Genomic DNA, 19,385 nt, shown 5'->3' on the forward strand with positions numbered 1-19,385 from the left:
CAGAGGTTTGGTGCCTATGAGGTTGGCTAGGAATAAAGGTCAGGAATGAGCTGTGGCTAATGAAATGATGGGTAAAGTTTGATGCAAGTGAAACTCCCTTTATTAGTTGCAATAAGAAGGTAGAAAGGTTGTTTTCTTCAAGAGGCAGAAAATGTTAGAGTCAGGCCTTTGCTTCAGCGGGTCTGCATCATGCCTGCTGCATCAGGACAAAGCAAAGCACAGCGCTGGGCTGGGCTGGGCTGGGCTGGGCTGGGCTGGGCCTTTATACACCCCCTTCCTTCCTTCCTTTGAAGGAGGCCCACAAACGCCCACGAACGCCCAGCTACTGTAAAGAGGATGACTGCAGGCAATTTGGGACCCTGCTAAATGAGGGTGACGTCCCCATGTGCGGCCTCCAAGTGGAAAACTCCTTAGCCTAAGGTAGGTAGGCTGCTTTTGAATTTGACTGAAGACCATATGCGTGAGGTGGTATCAAGGCACAAGACGCCGACCATAACAGAAGAAAGGTAGCTTGGGAGAACAATATTTGCATTGGACAGCCTTCTTCCCATTCCCACTATTATGCTGCAGTTACTGTGTAGCGTTACTAGAGGGCAGCAGTATGAATATAAGAGCACACCAAGGGGGAGGTTTCAATTTGTTTCGCGCTGCTTTAGCTCCACAATAGTGACACAAACTAGCGCAAATTTTATTTTTTCTGATTTTCTTTCCAGCGCAAAACTGCTTTTGCGCTGGAAAGTGCCCTGTACGGAGCGCAAAGCACTGCTTTGGGTAACTTTGCGCCAAGGGGGCATTACATGGGTGGTACATGGGTGTTTCCATGCCGCAACCCATGCTTTTTGATGCAAAACCATATTCACAAAGATTTGAAAACATGGTTTTGCGCCAAAAGTTAACGCCCCTTCAAAGGAGGTGCAAACAGGAGAAATGCATTCATTTCTATGTGCTTTTCTCACTTTCCATGCGTACTTCACTGTGCAGCATGTATGCAAGGTGGGAAACCTTTGCATCGTGCCTAGCATAGTATTTTGTACAGGAAAGGTACCCTTCCTGTACAAAACCTACGCTACACTCATGCACACACCCTAGCGCTGCGGCGCTAAGCTATGTGCATGGCGCACGGCAGCTGAAATCAGCGCCGGCGCAAGGGAAAGACAAGGAGAGAGAGCCAAATCTTTAAAAATATGGCGCACTCCTGCTCATTCCCGGTCACGTAACGCAGCGCAGCCACGCAGGGTGCTGCGCTACGTTGCGTGACATTTAAAAAAATCTTCCCCCAAGGCTTTTTTTCCGCTTGCTGACATACCTCTTGTTCATGTTGGTCTTGCAGGACCTACGGAATGTAGGACTGCGATGACTGAGTGAATGAGCAATGAGGAATGGCTTCCCTGTATTTGTGGTGAAGAGGGAATGTTTGGAAGGTAAACAGCAAGGTGAATGTATCAAAGCATACATGTTTACTGAGTGGTTGAGTGTGTGACACCTGTCTCTATGAAGGGACATGTGAGAGAGGAACAGCAGCTCCATAGTCCTCGGATGGGAGAGGAAGCACAGATGAATATTTCCCTCAAATGAAAACACTCACACCTCCTCAAAGCTGACAAGTGCGATATGATGCTTTGCAGGTATAAGGAATTACCACGTTTGGTGCATAAAAATGTAATTTTAGTGAGGTTTTCCCAGAATGTCAGTAGCGCACTCTTTGTGAGGGTGCTTTAGGCCATAAATGTCAGGCACACCTCTGGGGGTATGCAGCCAAGAAAAACTTTGGGACGCTTGTTCCAGGTATCTGCCGGAAGGAAAGAAAGATACTAGGGAAAAGTTACAGAGGGAGCTAGGCTGCACAACATTTGGTCACGGTTGGACAGAAATCTTTAGTAGGGACTTTTGACAACCCCTCACTGTGGGACCAGGATCCCCATACCTCGTGCCTCTGACACCTTTTATGACATCTGGATACCACCATCTCATTACCTCTCAAATGTTCCATCCTGGTACCCCAGCTTTGGTAGTGCACCAACCACGTTTCAATCCTTTGAGGAATAAAAACTATGGGTAGCCCCCCCAAAATTAACCAGAAACCATGTCATTCTGTACCCCATCACCCTTTATAATGCACCCCCAAACCCCTTTTAATACTGCTACCCCACACAGACACACCCCCTACACACACAGACCCCACACACAGGCACACCCCACACTCACCCACCACACCCCCCCACACACACAGACAACCCCCCACACACACAGCCCACCCACACAGACACACCCCGACAACCCACACATACCGACACACCCCCTACAGGCACACCCCACCCACACAGACACACCGACAACCCCCCACACAGACACACCCACACCGACACACACAGACACCCCGCCCACACACACACCGCCCACACTGACAACCCCCGCTCACACACAGACAACCCCCCACACAGACACACCCACACCGACACACACAGACACCCCACACCAACACCGCCCACACACACACACACCCCACACAGACACACCCTGCCCACACACACAACCCCCACACACACACACACCCCGCTCACACACTCTGACACACCCCGCCCACACACACACACCCCACACAGACACACCCCGCCCACACAGACACACCCCGCCCACACAGACACACCCACACCCCACACAGACACACCCCCCACAGACACACCCCCCACAGACACACCCCCCACACAGACACACCACCACACACCCCCACACAGACACACCACCACACACCCCCACACACAGACACACACACCCACAGACACACCCCCACACACAGACACACACACACCCCACACAGACACACCCCACACTTACCACTGCTGGACTTCTCTGGCTCCACCCACTCTGCCTAGACTCCTCCTATTCACTCTATCCTCCATCCACCCACTTTGCCAGGCATGACTCCACTCTTACAGGACACACAGACACACCCCCTATACACACACACACACATTTTACTTACCAATTGGTGTGTTTGGCCCACCTCCAATTTACCTCTGCTGGACCACCATCAGTCATCTGGTGCCGAACCCGGGATTTGAACCCTAAGTCTCTGGCTGGAAGTCAGGAACTTACCCACTGGACCACACCGGTTTCCATGTCTGAAGCGTATCAAATCGTCCCTATAGCATGGTCATCCTTTTGATGTGCAATACAAGCCACAGGCAATGACACCAGGGCCTATATGTTGTTTATAGTTACTACTGCAACACTTTAGACCACCAGGAGCTATAGCTCAATGGTAAGTCTTGTGCCTGTGGTTATAAAGGATCTCACAGGACAAGGGTTCAAGTCCCGCAAACGCTGTCAAAGTGTCATAAGTTGGCAACATTTCAAATTCTTCTTTTATTTTCATTTCCTAATTTTAATTTCACTTGTAAAAACAGAGGAGAAAAGTGGCCACTCTTTTTGGCACGTGCGCCTCAAAATTACAAATCTTTTCCCTCATGACTTTCCACCAATCCCCCTTTATCTCAAGCAGGTGCAATAGGGGCAATGCCTTATCATCCTTTATCAATGCATTCATTATTTGTCCTTTAAATTTGGTATAATGTGGAGCGCAAATGTGGCCTCTGGGGCTTTAACTGATTAGAAGAATGCGAGGAAGGTGCTACACGGATAGGAAAATAGGTTGGATGGGGGTTATTTTTCATTTTGGTGTGAGCCAATCTCTCAAATCAGAGGTTTGGTGCCTATGAGGTTGGCTAGGAATAAAGGTCAGGAATGAGCTGTGGCTAATGAAATGATGGGTAAAGTTTGATGCAAGTGAAACTCCCTTTATTAGTTGCAATAAGAAGGTAGAAAGGTTGTTTTCTTCAAGAGGCAGAAAATGTTAGAGTCAGGCCTTTGCTTCAGCGGGTCTGCATCATGCCTGCTGCATCAGGACAAAGCAAAGCACAGCGCTGGGCTGGGCTGGGCTGGGCTGGGCTGGGCTGGGCTGGGCTGGGCTGGGCTGGGCCTTTATACACCCCCTTCCTTCCTTCCTTTGAAGGACGCCCACAAACGCCCACGAACGCCCAGCTACTGTAAAGAGGATGACTGCAGGCAATTTGGGACCCTGCTAAATGAGGGTGACGTCCCCATGTGCGGCCTCCAAGTGGAAAACTCCTTAGCCTAAGGTAGGTAGGCTGCTTTTGAATTTGACTGAAGACCATATGCGTGAGGTGGTATCAAGGCACAAGACGCCGACCATAACAGAAGAAAGGTAGCTTGGGAGAACAATATTTGCATTGGACAGCCTTCTTCCCATTCCCACTATTATGCTGCAGTTACTGTGTAGCGTTACTAGAGGGCAGCAGTATGAATATAAGAGCACACCAAGGGGGAGGTTTCAATTTGTTTCGCGCTGCTTTAGCTCCACAATAGTGACACAAACTAGCGCAAATTTTATTTTTTCTGATTTTCTTTCCAGCGCAAAACTGCTTTTGCGCTGGAAAGTGCCCTGTACGGAGCGCAAAGCACTGCTTTGGGTAACTTTGCGCCAAGGGGGCATTACATGGGTGGTACATGGGTGTTTCCATGCCGCAACCCATGCTTTTTGATGCAAAACCATATTCACAAAGATTTGAAAACATGGTTTTGCGCCAAAAGTTAACGCCCCTTCAAAGGAGGTGCAAACAGGAGAAATGCATTCATTTCTATGTGCTTTTCTCACTTTCCATGCGTACTTCACTGTGCAGCATGTATGCAAGGTGGGAAACCTTTGCATCGTGCCTAGCATAGTATTTTGTACAGGAAAGGTACCCTTCCTGTACAAAACCTACGCTACACTCATGCACACACCCTAGCGCTGCGGCGCTAAGCTATGTGCATGGCGCACGGCAGCTGAAATCAGCGCCGGCGCAAGGGAAAGACAAGGAGAGAGAGCCAAATCTTTAAAAATATGGCGCACTCCTGCTCATTCCCGGTCACGTAACGCAGCGCAGCCACGCAGGGTGCTGCGCTACGTTGCGTGACATTTAAAAAAATCTTCCCCCAAGGCTTTTTTTCCGCTTGCTGACATACCTCTTGTTCATGTTGGTCTTGCAGGACCTACGGAATGTAGGACTGCGATGACTGAGTGAATGAGCAATGAGGAATGGCTTCCCTGTATTTGTGGTGAAGAGGGAATGTTTGGAAGGTAAACAGCAAGGTGAATGTATCAAAGCATACATGTTTACTGAGTGGTTGAGTGTGTGACACCTGTCTCTATGAAGGGACATGTGAGAGAGGAACAGCAGCTCCATAGTCCTCGGATGGGAGAGGAAGCACAGATGAATATTTCCCTCAAATGAAAACACTCACACCTCCTCAAAGCTGACAAGTGCGATATGATGCTTTGCAGGTATAAGGAATTACCACGTTTGGTGCATAAAAATGTAATTTTAGTGAGGTTTTCCCAGAATGTCAGTAGCGCACTCTTTGTGAGGGTGCTTTAGGCCATAAATGTCAGGCACACCTCTGGGGGTATGCAGCCAAGAAAAACTTTGGGACGCTTGTTCCAGGTATCTGCCGGAAGGAAAGAAAGATACTAGGGAAAAGTTACAGAGGGAGCTAGGCTGCACAACATTTGGTCACGGTTGGACAGAAATCTTTAGTAGGGACTTTTGACAACCCCTCACTGTGGGACCAGGATCCCCATACCTCGTGCCTCTGACACCTTTTATGACATCTGGATACCACCATCTCATTACCTCTCAAATGTTCCATCCTGGTACCCCAGCTTTGGTAGTGCACCAACCACGTTTCAATCCTTTGAGGAATAAAAACTATGGGTAGCCCCCCCAAAATTAACCAGAAACCATGTCATTCTGTACCCCATCACCCTTTATAATGCACCCCCAAACCCCTTTTAATACTGCTACCCCACACAGACACACCCCCTACACACACAGACCCCACACACAGGCACACCCCACACTCACCCACCACACCCCCCCACACACACAGACAACCCCCCACACACACAGCCCACCCACACAGACACACCCCGACAACCCACACATACCGACACACCCCCTACAGGCACACCCCACCCACACAGACACACCGACAACCCCCCACACAGACACACCCACACCGACACACACAGACACCCCGCCCACACACACACCGCCCACACTGACAACCCCCGCTCACACACAGACAACCCCCCACACAGACACACCCACACCGACACACACAGACACCCCACACCAACACCGCCCACACACACACACACCCCACACAGACACACCCTGCCCACACACACAACCCCCACACACACACACACCCCGCTCACACACTCTGACACACCCCGCCCACACACACACACCCCACACAGACACACCCCGCCCACACAGACACACCCCGCCCACACAGACACACCCACACCCCACACAGACACACCCCCCACAGACACACCCCCCACAGACACACCCCCCACACAGACACACCACCACACACCCCCACACAGACACACCACCACACACCCCCACACACAGACACACACACCCACAGACACACCCCCACACACAGACACACACACACCCCACACAGACACACCCCACACTTACCACTGCTGGACTTCTCTGGCTCCACCCACTCTGCCTAGACTCCTCCTATTCACTCTATCCTCCATCCACCCACTTTGCCAGGCATGACTCCACTCTTACAGGACACACAGACACACCCCCTATACACACACACACACATTTTACTTACCAATTGGTGTGTTTGGCCCACCTCCAATTTACCTCTGCTGGACCACCATCAGTCATCTGGTGCCGAACCCGGGATTTGAACCCTAAGTCTCTGGCTGGAAGTCAGGAACTTACCCACTGGACCACACCGGTTTCCATGTCTGAAGCGTATCAAATCGTCCCTATAGCATGGTCATCCTTTTGATGTGCAATACAAGCCACAGGCAATGACACCAGGGCCTATATGTTGTTTATAGTTACTACTGCAACACTTTAGACCACCAGGAGCTATAGCTCAATGGTAAGTCTTGTGCCTGTGGTTATAAAGGATCTCACAGGACAAGGGTTCAAGTCCCGCAAACGCTGTCAAAGTGTCATAAGTTGGCAACATTTCAAATTCTTCTTTTATTTTCATTTCCTAATTTTAATTTCACTTGTAAAAACAGAGGAGAAAAGTGGCCACTCTTTTTGGCACGTGCGCCTCAAAATTACAAATCTTTTCCCTCATGACTTTCCACCAATCCCCCTTTATCTCAAGCAGGTGCAATAGGGGCAATGCCTTATCATCCTTTATCAATGCATTCATTATTTGTCCTTTAAATTTGGTATAATGTGGAGCGCAAATGTGGCCTCTGGGGCTTTAACTGATTAGAAGAATGCGAGGAAGGTGCTACACGGATAGGAAAATAGGTTGGATGGGGGTTATTTTTCATTTTGGTGTGAGCCAATCTCTCAAATCAGAGGTTTGGTGCCTATGAGGTTGGCTAGGAATAAAGGTCAGGAATGAGCTGTGGCTAATGAAATGATGGGTAAAGTTTGATGCAAGTGAAACTCCCTTTATTAGTTGCAATAAGAAGGTAGAAAGGTTGTTTTCTTCAAGAGGCAGAAAATGTTAGAGTCAGGCCTTTGCTTCAGCGGGTCTGCATCATGCCTGCTGCATCAGGACAAAGCAAAGCACAGCGCTGGGCTGGGCTGGGCTGGGCTGGGCTGGGCTGGGCTGGGCTGGGCTGGGCTGGGCCTTTATACACCCCCTTCCTTCCTTCCTTTGAAGGACGCCCACAAACGCCCACGAACGCCCAGCTACTGTAAAGAGGATGACTGCAGGCAATTTGGGACCCTGCTAAATGAGGGTGACGTCCCCATGTGCGGCCTCCAAGTGGAAAACTCCTTAGCCTAAGGTAGGTAGGCTGCTTTTGAATTTGACTGAAGACCATATGCGTGAGGTGGTATCAAGGCACAAGACGCCGACCATAACAGAAGAAAGGTAGCTTGGGAGAACAATATTTGCATTGGACAGCCTTCTTCCCATTCCCACTATTATGCTGCAGTTACTGTGTAGCGTTACTAGAGGGCAGCAGTATGAATATAAGAGCACACCAAGGGGGAGGTTTCAATTTGTTTCGCGCTGCTTTAGCTCCACAATAGTGACACAAACTAGCGCAAATTTTATTTTTTCTGATTTTCTTTCCAGCGCAAAACTGCTTTTGCGCTGGAAAGTGCCCTGTACGGAGCGCAAAGCACTGCTTTGGGTAACTTTGCGCCAAGGGGGCATTACATGGGTGGTACATGGGTGTTTCCATGCCGCAACCCATGCTTTTTGATGCAAAACCATATTCACAAAGATTTGAAAACATGGTTTTGCGCCAAAAGTTAACGCCCCTTCAAAGGAGGTGCAAACAGGAGAAATGCATTCATTTCTATGTGCTTTTCTCACTTTCCATGCGTACTTCACTGTGCAGCATGTATGCAAGGTGGGAAACCTTTGCATCGTGCCTAGCATAGTATTTTGTACAGGAAAGGTACCCTTCCTGTACAAAACCTACGCTACACTCATGCACACACCCTAGCGCTGCGGCGCTAAGCTATGTGCATGGCGCACGGCAGCTGAAATCAGCGCCGGCGCAAGGGAAAGACAAGGAGAGAGAGCCAAATCTTTAAAAATATGGCGCACTCCTGCTCATTCCCGGTCACGTAACGCAGCGCAGCCACGCAGGGTGCTGCGCTACGTTGCGTGACATTTAAAAAAATCTTCCCCCAAGGCTTTTTTTCCGCTTGCTGACATACCTCTTGTTCATGTTGGTCTTGCAGGACCTACGGAATGTAGGACTGCGATGACTGAGTGAATGAGCAATGAGGAATGGCTTCCCTGTATTTGTGGTGAAGAGGGAATGTTTGGAAGGTAAACAGCAAGGTGAATGTATCAAAGCATACATGTTTACTGAGTGGTTGAGTGTGTGACACCTGTCTCTATGAAGGGACATGTGAGAGAGGAACAGCAGCTCCATAGTCCTCGGATGGGAGAGGAAGCACAGATGAATATTTCCCTCAAATGAAAACACTCACACCTCCTCAAAGCTGACAAGTGCGATATGATGCTTTGCAGGTATAAGGAATTACCACGTTTGGTGCATAAAAATGTAATTTTAGTGAGGTTTTCCCAGAATGTCAGTAGCGCACTCTTTGTGAGGGTGCTTTAGGCCATAAATGTCAGGCACACCTCTGGGGGTATGCAGCCAAGAAAAACTTTGGGACGCTTGTTCCAGGTATCTGCCGGAAGGAAAGAAAGATACTAGGGAAAAGTTACAGAGGGAGCTAGGCTGCACAACATTTGGTCACGGTTGGACAGAAATCTTTAGTAGGGACTTTTGACAACCCCTCACTGTGGGACCAGGATCCCCATACCTCGTGCCTCTGACACCTTTTATGACATCTGGATACCACCATCTCATTACCTCTCAAATGTTCCATCCTGGTACCCCAGCTTTGGTAGTGCACCAACCACGTTTCAATCCTTTGAGGAATAAAAACTATGGGTAGCCCCCCCAAAATTAACCAGAAACCATGTCATTCTGTACCCCATCACCCTTTATAATGCACCCCCAAACCCCTTTTAATACTGCTACCCCACACAGACACACCCCCTACACACACAGACCCCACACACAGGCACACCCCACACTCACCCACCACACCCCCCCACACACACAGACAACCCCCCACACACACAGCCCACCCACACAGACAACCCCCCACACAGACACACACCCCCACCGACACACCCCGACAACCCACACATACAGACACACCCCCTACAGGCACACCCCACCCACACAGACACACCGACAACCCCCCACACAGACACACCCACACACACACCGCCCACACTGACAACCCCCGCTCACACACAGACAACCCCCCACACAGACACACCCACAGACACCCCACACCAACACCGCCCACACACACACACACCCCACACAGACACACCCTGCCCACACACACAACCCCCACACACACATCCCCCGCTCACACACACACCCCGCTCACACACACTGACACACCCCCACACAGACACACCCCGCCCACACACACACACCCCACACAGACACACCCCGCCCACACAGACACACCCTGCCCACACAGACACACCCCGCCCACACAGACACACCCCGCCCACACAGACACACCCACACCCCACACAGACACACCCCCCACAGACACACCCCCACACCACACACTGCCCACACAGACACACCACCACACACCCCCACACACAGACACACCCCCACACACAGACACACACACCCACACCCCCCACAGACACACCCTACCCCAGACACACCCACACCCCACACAGACACACCCCACACTTACCACTGCTGGACTTCTCTGGCTCCACCCACTCTGCCTAGACTCCTCCTATTCACTCTATCCTCCATCCACCCACTTTGCCAGGCATGACTCCACTCTTACAGGACACACAGACACACCCCCTATACACACACACACACATTTTACTTACCAATTGGTGTGTTTGGCCCACCTCCAATTTACCTCTGCTGGACCACCATCAGTCATCTGGTGCCGAACCCGGGATTTGAACCCTAAGTCTCTGGCTGGAAGTCAGGAACTTACCCACTGGACCACACCGGTTTCCATGTCTGAAGCGTATCAAATCGTCCCTATAGCATGGTCATCCTTTTGATGTGCAATACAAGCCACAGGCAATGACACCAGGGCCTATATGTTGTTTATAGTTACTACTGCAACACTTTAGACCACCAGGAGCTATAGCTCAATGGTAAGTCTTGTGCCTGTGGTTATAAAGGATCTCACAGGACAAGGGTTCAAGTCCCGCAAACGCTGTCAAAGTGTCATAAGTTGGCAACATTTCAAATTCTTCTTTTATTTTCATTTCCTAATTTTAATTTCACTTGTAAAAACAGAGGAGAAAAGTGGCCACTCTTTTTGGCACGTGCGCCTCAAAATTACAAATCTTTTCCCTCATGACTTTCCACCAATCCCCCTTTATCTCAAGCAGGTGCAATAGGGGCAATGCCTTATCATCCTTTATCAATGCATTCATTATTTGTCCTTTAAATTTGGTATAATGTGGAGCGCAAATGTGGCCTCTGGGGCTTTAACTGATTAGAAGAATGCGAGGAAGGTGCTACACGGATAGGAAAATAGGTTGGATGGGGGTTATTTTTCATTTTGGTGTGAGCCAATCTCTCAAATCAGAGGTTTGGTGCCTATGAGGTTGGCTAGGAATAAAGGTCAGGAATGAGCTGTGGCTAATGAAATGATGGGTAAAGTTTGATGCAAGTGAAACTCCCTTTATTAGTTGCAATAAGAAGGTAGAAAGGTTGTTTTCTTCAAGAGGCAGAAAATGTTAGAGTCAGGCCTTTGCTTCAGCGGGTCTGCATCATGCCTGCTGCATCAGGACAAAGCAAAGCACAGCGCTGGGCTGGGCTGGGCTGGGCTGGGCTGGGCTGGGCTGGGCTGGGCTGGGCTGGGCCTTTATACACCCCCTTCCTTCCTTCCTTTGAAGGACGCCCACAAACGCCCACGAACGCCCAGCTACTGTAAAGAGGATGACTGCAGGCAATTTGGGACCCTGCTAAATGAGGGTGACGTCCCCATGTGCGGCCTCCAAGTGGAAAACTCCTTAGCCTAAGGTAGGTAGGCTGCTTTTGAATTTGACTGAAGACCATATGCGTGAGGTGGTATCAAGGCACAAGACGCCGACCATAACAGAAGAAAGGTAGCTTGGGAGAACAATATTTGCATTGGACAGCCTTCTTCCCATTCCCACTATTATGCTGCAGTTACTGTGTAGCGTTACTAGAGGGCAGCAGTATGAATATAAGAGCACACCAAGGGGGAGGTTTCAATTTGTTTCGCGCTGCTTTAGCTCCACAATAGTGACACAAACTAGCGCAAATTTTATTTTTTCTGATTTTCTTTCCAGCGCAAAACTGCTTTTGCGCTGGAAAGTGCCCTGTACGGAGCGCAAAGCACTGCTTTGGGTAACTTTGCGCCAAGGGGGCATTACATGGGTGGTACATGGGTGTTTCCATGCCGCAACCCATGCTTTTTGATGCAAAACCATATTCACAAAGATTTGAAAACATGGTTTTGCGCCAAAAGTTAACGCCCCTTCAAAGGAGGTGCAAACAGGAGAAATGCATTCATTTCTATGTGCTTTTCTCACTTTCCATGCGTACTTCACTGTGCAGCATGTATGCAAGGTGGGAAACCTTTGCATCGTGCCTAGCATAGTATTTTGTACAGGAAAGGTACCCTTCCTGTACAAAACCTACGCTACACTCATGCACACACCCTAGCGCTGCGGCGCTAAGCTATGTGCATGGCGCACGGCAGCTGAAATCAGCGCCGGCGCAAGGGAAAGACAAGGAGAGAGAGCCAAATCTTTAAAAATATGGCGCACTCCTGCTCATTCCCGGTCACGTAACGCAGCGCAGCCACGCAGGGTGCTGCGCTACGTTGCGTGACATTTAAAAAAATCTTCCCCCAAGGCTTTTTTTCCGCTTGCTGACATACCTCTTGTTCATGTTGGTCTTGCAGGACCTACGGAATGTAGGACTGCGATGACTGAGTGAATGAGCAATGAGGAATGGCTTCCCTGTATTTGTGGTGAAGAGGGAATGTTTGGAAGGTAAACAGCAAGGTGAATGTATCAAAGCATACATGTTTACTGAGTGGTTGAGTGTGTGACACCTGTCTCTATGAAGGGACATGTGAGAGAGGAACAGCAGCTCCATAGTCCTCGGATGGGAGAGGAAGCACAGATGAATATTTCCCTCAAATGAAAACACTCACACCTCCTCAAAGCTGACAAGTGCGATATGATGCTTTGCAGGTATAAGGAATTACCACGTTTGGTGCATAAAAATGTAATTTTAGTGAGGTTTTCCCAGAATGTCAGTAGCGCACTCTTTGTGAGGGTGCTTTAGGCCATAAATGTCAGGCACACCTCTGGGGGTATGCAGCCAAGAAAAACTTTGGGACGCTTGTTCCAGGTATCTGCCGGAAGGAAAGAAAGATACTAGGGAAAAGTTACAGAGGGAGCTAGGCTGCACAACATTTGGTCACGGTTGGACAGAAATCTTTAGTAGGGACTTTTGACAACCCCTCACTGTGGGACCAGGATCCCCATACCTCGTGCCTCTGACACCTTTTATGACATCTGGATACCACCATCTCATTACCTCTCAAATGTTCCATCCTGGTACCCCAGCTTTGGTAGTGCACCAACCACGTTTCAATCCTTTGAGGAATAAAAACTATGGGTAGCCCCCCCAAAATTAACCAGAAACCATGTCATTCTGTACCCCATCACCCTTTATAATGCACCCCCAAACCCCTTTTAATACTGCTACCCCACACAGACACACCCCCTACACACACAGACCCCACACACAGGCACACCCCACACTCACCCACCACACCCCCCCACACACACAGACAACCCCCCACACACACAGCCCACCCACACAGACACACCCCGACAACCCACACATACCGACACACCCCCTACAGGCACACCCCACCCACACAGACACACCGACAACCCCCCACACAGACACACCCACACCGACACACACAGACACCCCGCCCACACACACACCGCCCACACTGACAACCCCCGCTCACACACAGACAACCCCCCACACAGACACACCCACACCGACACACACAGACACCCCACACCAACACCGCCCACACACACACACACCCCACACAGACACACCCTGCCCACACACACAACCCCCACACACACACACACCCCGCTCACACACTCTGACACACCCCGCCCACACACACACACCCCACACAGACACACCCCGCCCACACAGACACACCCCGCCCACACAGACACACCCACACCCCACACAGACACACCCCCCACAGACACACCCCCCACAGACACACCCCCCACACAGACACACCACCACACACCCCCACACAGACACACCACCACACACCCCCACACACAGACACACACACCCACAGACACACCCCCACACACAGACACACACACACCCCACACAGACACACCCCACACTTACCACTGCTGGACTTCTCTGGCTCCACCCACTCTGCCTAGACTCCTCCTATTCACTCTATCCTCCATCCACCCACTTTGCCAGGCATGACTCCACTCTTACAGGACACACAGACACACCCCCTATACACACACACACACATTTTACTTACCAATTGGTGTGTTTGGCCCACCTCCAATTTACCTCTGCTGGACCACCATCAGTCATCTGGTGCCGAACCCGGGATTTGAACCCTAAGTCTCTGGCTGGAAGTCAGGAACTTACCCACTGGACCACACCGGTTTCCATGTCTGAAGCGTATCAAATCGTCCCTATAGCATGGTCATCCTTTTGATGTGCAATACAAGCCACAGGCAATGACACCAGGGCCTATATGTTGTTTATAGTTACTACTGCAACACTTTAGACCACCAGGAGCTATAGCTCAATGGTAAGTCTTGTGCCTGTGGTTATAAAGGATCTCACAGGACAAGGGTTCAAGTCCCGCAAACGCTGTCAAAGTGTCATAAGTTGGCAACATTTCAAATTCTTCTTTTATTTTCATTTCCTAATTTTAATTTCACTTGTAAAAACAGAGGAGAAAAGTGGCCACTCTTTTTGGCACGTGCGCCTCAAAATTACAAATCTTTTCCCTCATGACTTTCCACCAATCCCCCTTTATCTCAAGCAGGTGCAATAGGGGCAATGCCTTATCATCCTTTATCAATGCATTCATTATTTGTCCTTTAAATTTGGTATAATGTGGAGCGCAAATGTGGCCTCTGGGGCTTTAACTGATTAGAAGAATGCGAGGAAGGTGCTACACGGATAGGAAAATAGGTTGGATGGGGGTTATTTTTCATTTTGGTGTGAGCCAATCTCTCAAATCAGAGGTTTGGTGCCTATGAGGTTGGCTAGGAATAAAGGTCAGGAATGAGCTGTGGCTAATGAAATGATGGGTAAAGTTTGATGCAAGTGAAACTCCCTTTATTAGTTGCAATAAGAAGGTAGAAAGGTTGTTTTCTTCAAGAGGCAGAAAATGTTAGAGTCAGGCCTTTGCTTCAGCGGGTCTGCATCATGCCTGCTGCATCAGGACAAAGCAAAGCACAGCGCTGGGCTGGGCTGGGCTGGGCTGGGCTGGGCTGGGCTGGGCTGGGCTGGGCCTTTATACACCCCCTTCCTTCCTTCCTTTGAAGGACGCCCACAAACGCCCACGAACGCCCAGCTACTGTAAAGAGGATGACTGCAGGCAATTTGGGACCCTGCTAAATGAGGGTGACGTCCCCATGTGCGGCCTCCAAGTGGAAAACTCCTTAGCCTAAGGTAGGTAGGCTGCTTTTGAATTTGACTGAAGACCATATGCGTGAGGTGGTATCAAGGCACAAGACGCCGACCATAACAGAAGAAAGGTAGCTTGGGAGAACAATATTTGCATTGGACAGCCTTCTTCCCATTCCCACTATTATGCTGCAGTTACTGTGTAGCGTTACTAGAGGGCAGCAGTATGAATATAAGAGCACACCAAGGGGGAGGTTTCAATTTGTTTCGCGCTGCTTTAGCTCCACAATAGTGACACAAACTAGCGCAAATTTTATTTTTTCTGATTTTCTTTCCAGCGCAAAACTGCTTTTGCGCTGGAAAGTGCCCTGTACGGAGCGCAAAGCACTGCTTTGGGTAACTTTGCGCCAAGGGGGCATTACATGGGTGGTACATGGGTGTTTCCATGCCGCAACCCATGCTTTTTGATGCAAAACCATATTCACAAAGATTTGAAAACATGGTTTTGCGCCAAAAGTTAACGCCCCTTCAAAGGAGGTGCAAACAGGAGAAATGCATTCATTTCTATGTGCTTTTCTCACTTTCCATGCGTACTTCACTGTGCAGCATGTATGCAAGGTGGGAAACCTTTGCATCGTGCCTAGCATAGTATTTTGTACAGGAAAGGTACCCTTCCTGTACAAAACCTACGCTACACTCATGCACACACCCTAGCGCTGCGGCGCTAAGCTATGTGCATGGCGCACGGCAGCTGAAATCAGCGCCGGCGCAAGGGAAAGACAAGGAGAGAGAGCCAAATCTTTAAAAATATGGCGCACTCCTGCTCATTCCCGGTCACGTAACGCAGCGCAGCCACGCAGGGTGCTGCGCTACGTTGCGTGACATTTAAAAAAATCTTCCCCCAAGGCTTTTTTTCCGCTTGCTGACATACCTCTTGTTCATGTTGGTCTTGCAGGACCTACGGAATGTAGGACTGCGATGACTGAGTGAATGAGCAATGAGGAATGGCTTCCCTGTATTTGTGGTGAAGAGGGAATGTTTGGAAGGTAAACAGCAAGGTGAATGTATCAAAGCATACATGTTTACTGAGTGGTTGAGTGTGTGACACCTGTCTCTATGAAGGGACATGTGAGAGAGGAACAGCAGCTCCATAGTCCTCGGATGGGAGAGGAAGCACAGATGAATATTTCCCTCAAATGAAAACACTCACACCTCCTCAAAGCTGACAAGTGCGATATGATGCTTTGCAGGTATAAGGAATTACCACGTTTGGTGCATAAAAATGTAATTTTAGTGAGGTTTTCCCAGAATGTCAGTAGCGCACTCTTTGTGAGGGTGCTTTAGGCCATAAATGTCAGGCACACCTCTGGGGGTATGCAGCCAAGAAAAACTTTGGGACGCTTGTTCCAGGTATCTGCCGGAAGGAAAGAAAGATACTAGGGAAAAGTTACAGAGGGAGCTAGGCTGCACAACATTTGGTCACGGTTGGACAGAAATCTTTAGTAGGGACTTTTGACAACCCCTCACTGTGGGACCAGGATCCCCATACCTCGTGCCTCTGACACCTTTTATGACATCTGGATACCACCATCTCATTACCTCTCAAATGTTCCATCCTGGTACCCCAGCTTTGGTAGTGCACCAACCACGTTTCAATCCTTTGAGGAATAAAAACTATGGGTAGCCCCCCCAAAATTAACCAGAAACCATGTCATTCTGTACCCCATCACCCTTTATAATGCACCCCCAAACCCCTTTTAATACTGCTACCCCACACAGACACACCCCCTACACACACAGACCCCACACACAGGCACACCCCACACTCACCCACCACACCCCCCCACACACACAGACAACCCCCCACACACACAGCCCACCCACACAGACACACCCCGACAACCCACAATACCGACACACCCCCTACAGGCACACCCCACCCACACAGACACACCGACAACCCCCCACACAGACACACCCACACCGACACACACAGACACCCCGCCCACACACACACCGCCCACACTGACAACCCCCGCTCACACACAGACAACCCCCCACACAGACACACCCACACCGACACACACAGACACCCCACACCAACACCGCCCACACACACACACACCCCACACAGACACACCCTGCCCACACACACAACCCCCACACACACACACACCCCGCTCACACACTCTGACACACCCCGCCCACACACACACACCCCACACAGACACACCCCGCCCACACAGACACACCCCGCCCACACAGACACACCCACACCCCACACAGACACACCCCCCACAGACACACCCCCCACAGACACACCCCCCACACAGACACACCACCACACACCCCCACACAGACACACCACCACACACCCCCACACACAGACACACACACCCACAGACACACCCCCACACACAGACACACACACACCCCACACAGACACACCCCACACTTACCACTGCTGGACTTCTCTGGCTCCACCCACTCTGCCTAGACTCCTCCTATTCACTCTATCCTCCATCCACCCACTTTGCCAGGCATGACTCCACTCTTACAGGACACACAGACACACCCCCTATACACACACACACACATTTTACTTACCAATTGGTGTGTTTGGCCCACCTCCAATTTACCTCTGCTGGACCACCATCAGTCATCTGGTGCCGAACCCGGGATTTGAACCCTAAGTCTCTGGCTGGAAGTCAGGAACTTACCCACTGGACCACACCGGTTTCCATGTCTGAAGCGTATCAAATCGTCCCTATAGCATGGTCATCCTTTTGATGTGCAATACAAGCCACAGGCAATGACACCAGGGCCTATATGTTGTTTATAGTTACTACTGCAACACTTTAGACCACCAGGAGCTATAGCTCAATGGTAAGTCTTGTGCCTGTGGTTATAAAGGATCTCACAGGACAAGGGTTCAAGTCCCGCAAACGCTGTCAAAGTGTCATAAGTTGGCAACATTTCAAATTCTTCTTTTATTTTCATTTCCTAATTTTAATTTCACTTGTAAAAACAGAGGAGAAAAGTGGCCACTCTTTTTGGCACGTGCGCCTCAAAATTACAAATCTTTTCCCTCATGACTTTCCACCAATCCCCCTTTATCTCAAGCAGGTGCAATAGGGGCAATGCCTTATCATCCTTTATCAATGCATTCATTATTTGTCCTTTAAATTTGGTATAATGTGGAGCGCAAATGTGGCCTCTGGGGCTTTAACTGATTAGAAGAATGCGAGGAAGGTGCTACACGGATAGGAAAATAGGTTGGATGGGGGTTATTTTTCATTTTGGTGTGAGCCAATCTCTCAAATCAGAGGTTTGGTGCCTATGAGGTTGGCTAGGAATAAAGGTCAGGAATGAGCTGTGGCTAATGAAATGATGGGTAAAGTTTGATGCAAGTGAAACTCCCTTTATTAGTTGCAATAAGAAGGTAGAAAGGTTGTTTTCTTCAAGAGGCAGAAAATGTTAGAGTCAGGCCTTTGCTTCAGCGGGTCTGCATCATGCCTGCTGCATCAGGACAAAGCAAAGCACAGCGCTGGGCTGGGCTGGGCTGGGCTGGGCTGGGCTGGGCTGGGCTGGGCTGGGCTGGGCCTTTATACACCCCCTTCCTTCCTTCCTTTGAAGGACGCCCACAAACGCCCACGAACGCCCAGCTACTGTAAAGAGGATGACTGCAGGCAATTTGGGACCCTGCTAAATGAGGGTGACGTCCCCATGTGCGGCCTCCAAGTGGAAAACTCCTTAGCCTAAGGTAGGTAGGCTGCTTTTGAATTTGACTGAAGACCATATGCGTGAGGTGGTATCAAGGCACAAGACGCCGACCATAACAGAAGAAAGGTAGCTTGGGAGAACAATATTTGCATTGGACAGCCTTCTTCCCATTCCCACTATTATGCTGCAGTTACTGTGTAGCGTTACTAGAGGGCAGCAGTATGAATATAAGAGCACACCAAGGGGGAGGTTTCAATTTGTTTCGCGCTGCTTTAGCTCCACAATAGTGACACAAACTAGCGCAAATTTTATTTTTTCTGATTTTCTTTCCAGCGCAAAACTGCTTTTGCGCTGG

The sequence above is a fragment of the Triturus cristatus genome, chromosome 2_1 (genome assembly GCF_964204655.1).
Source record: "Triturus cristatus chromosome 2_1, aTriCri1.1, whole genome shotgun sequence".
NCBI lineage: Eukaryota > Metazoa > Chordata > Amphibia > Caudata > Salamandridae > Triturus > Triturus cristatus.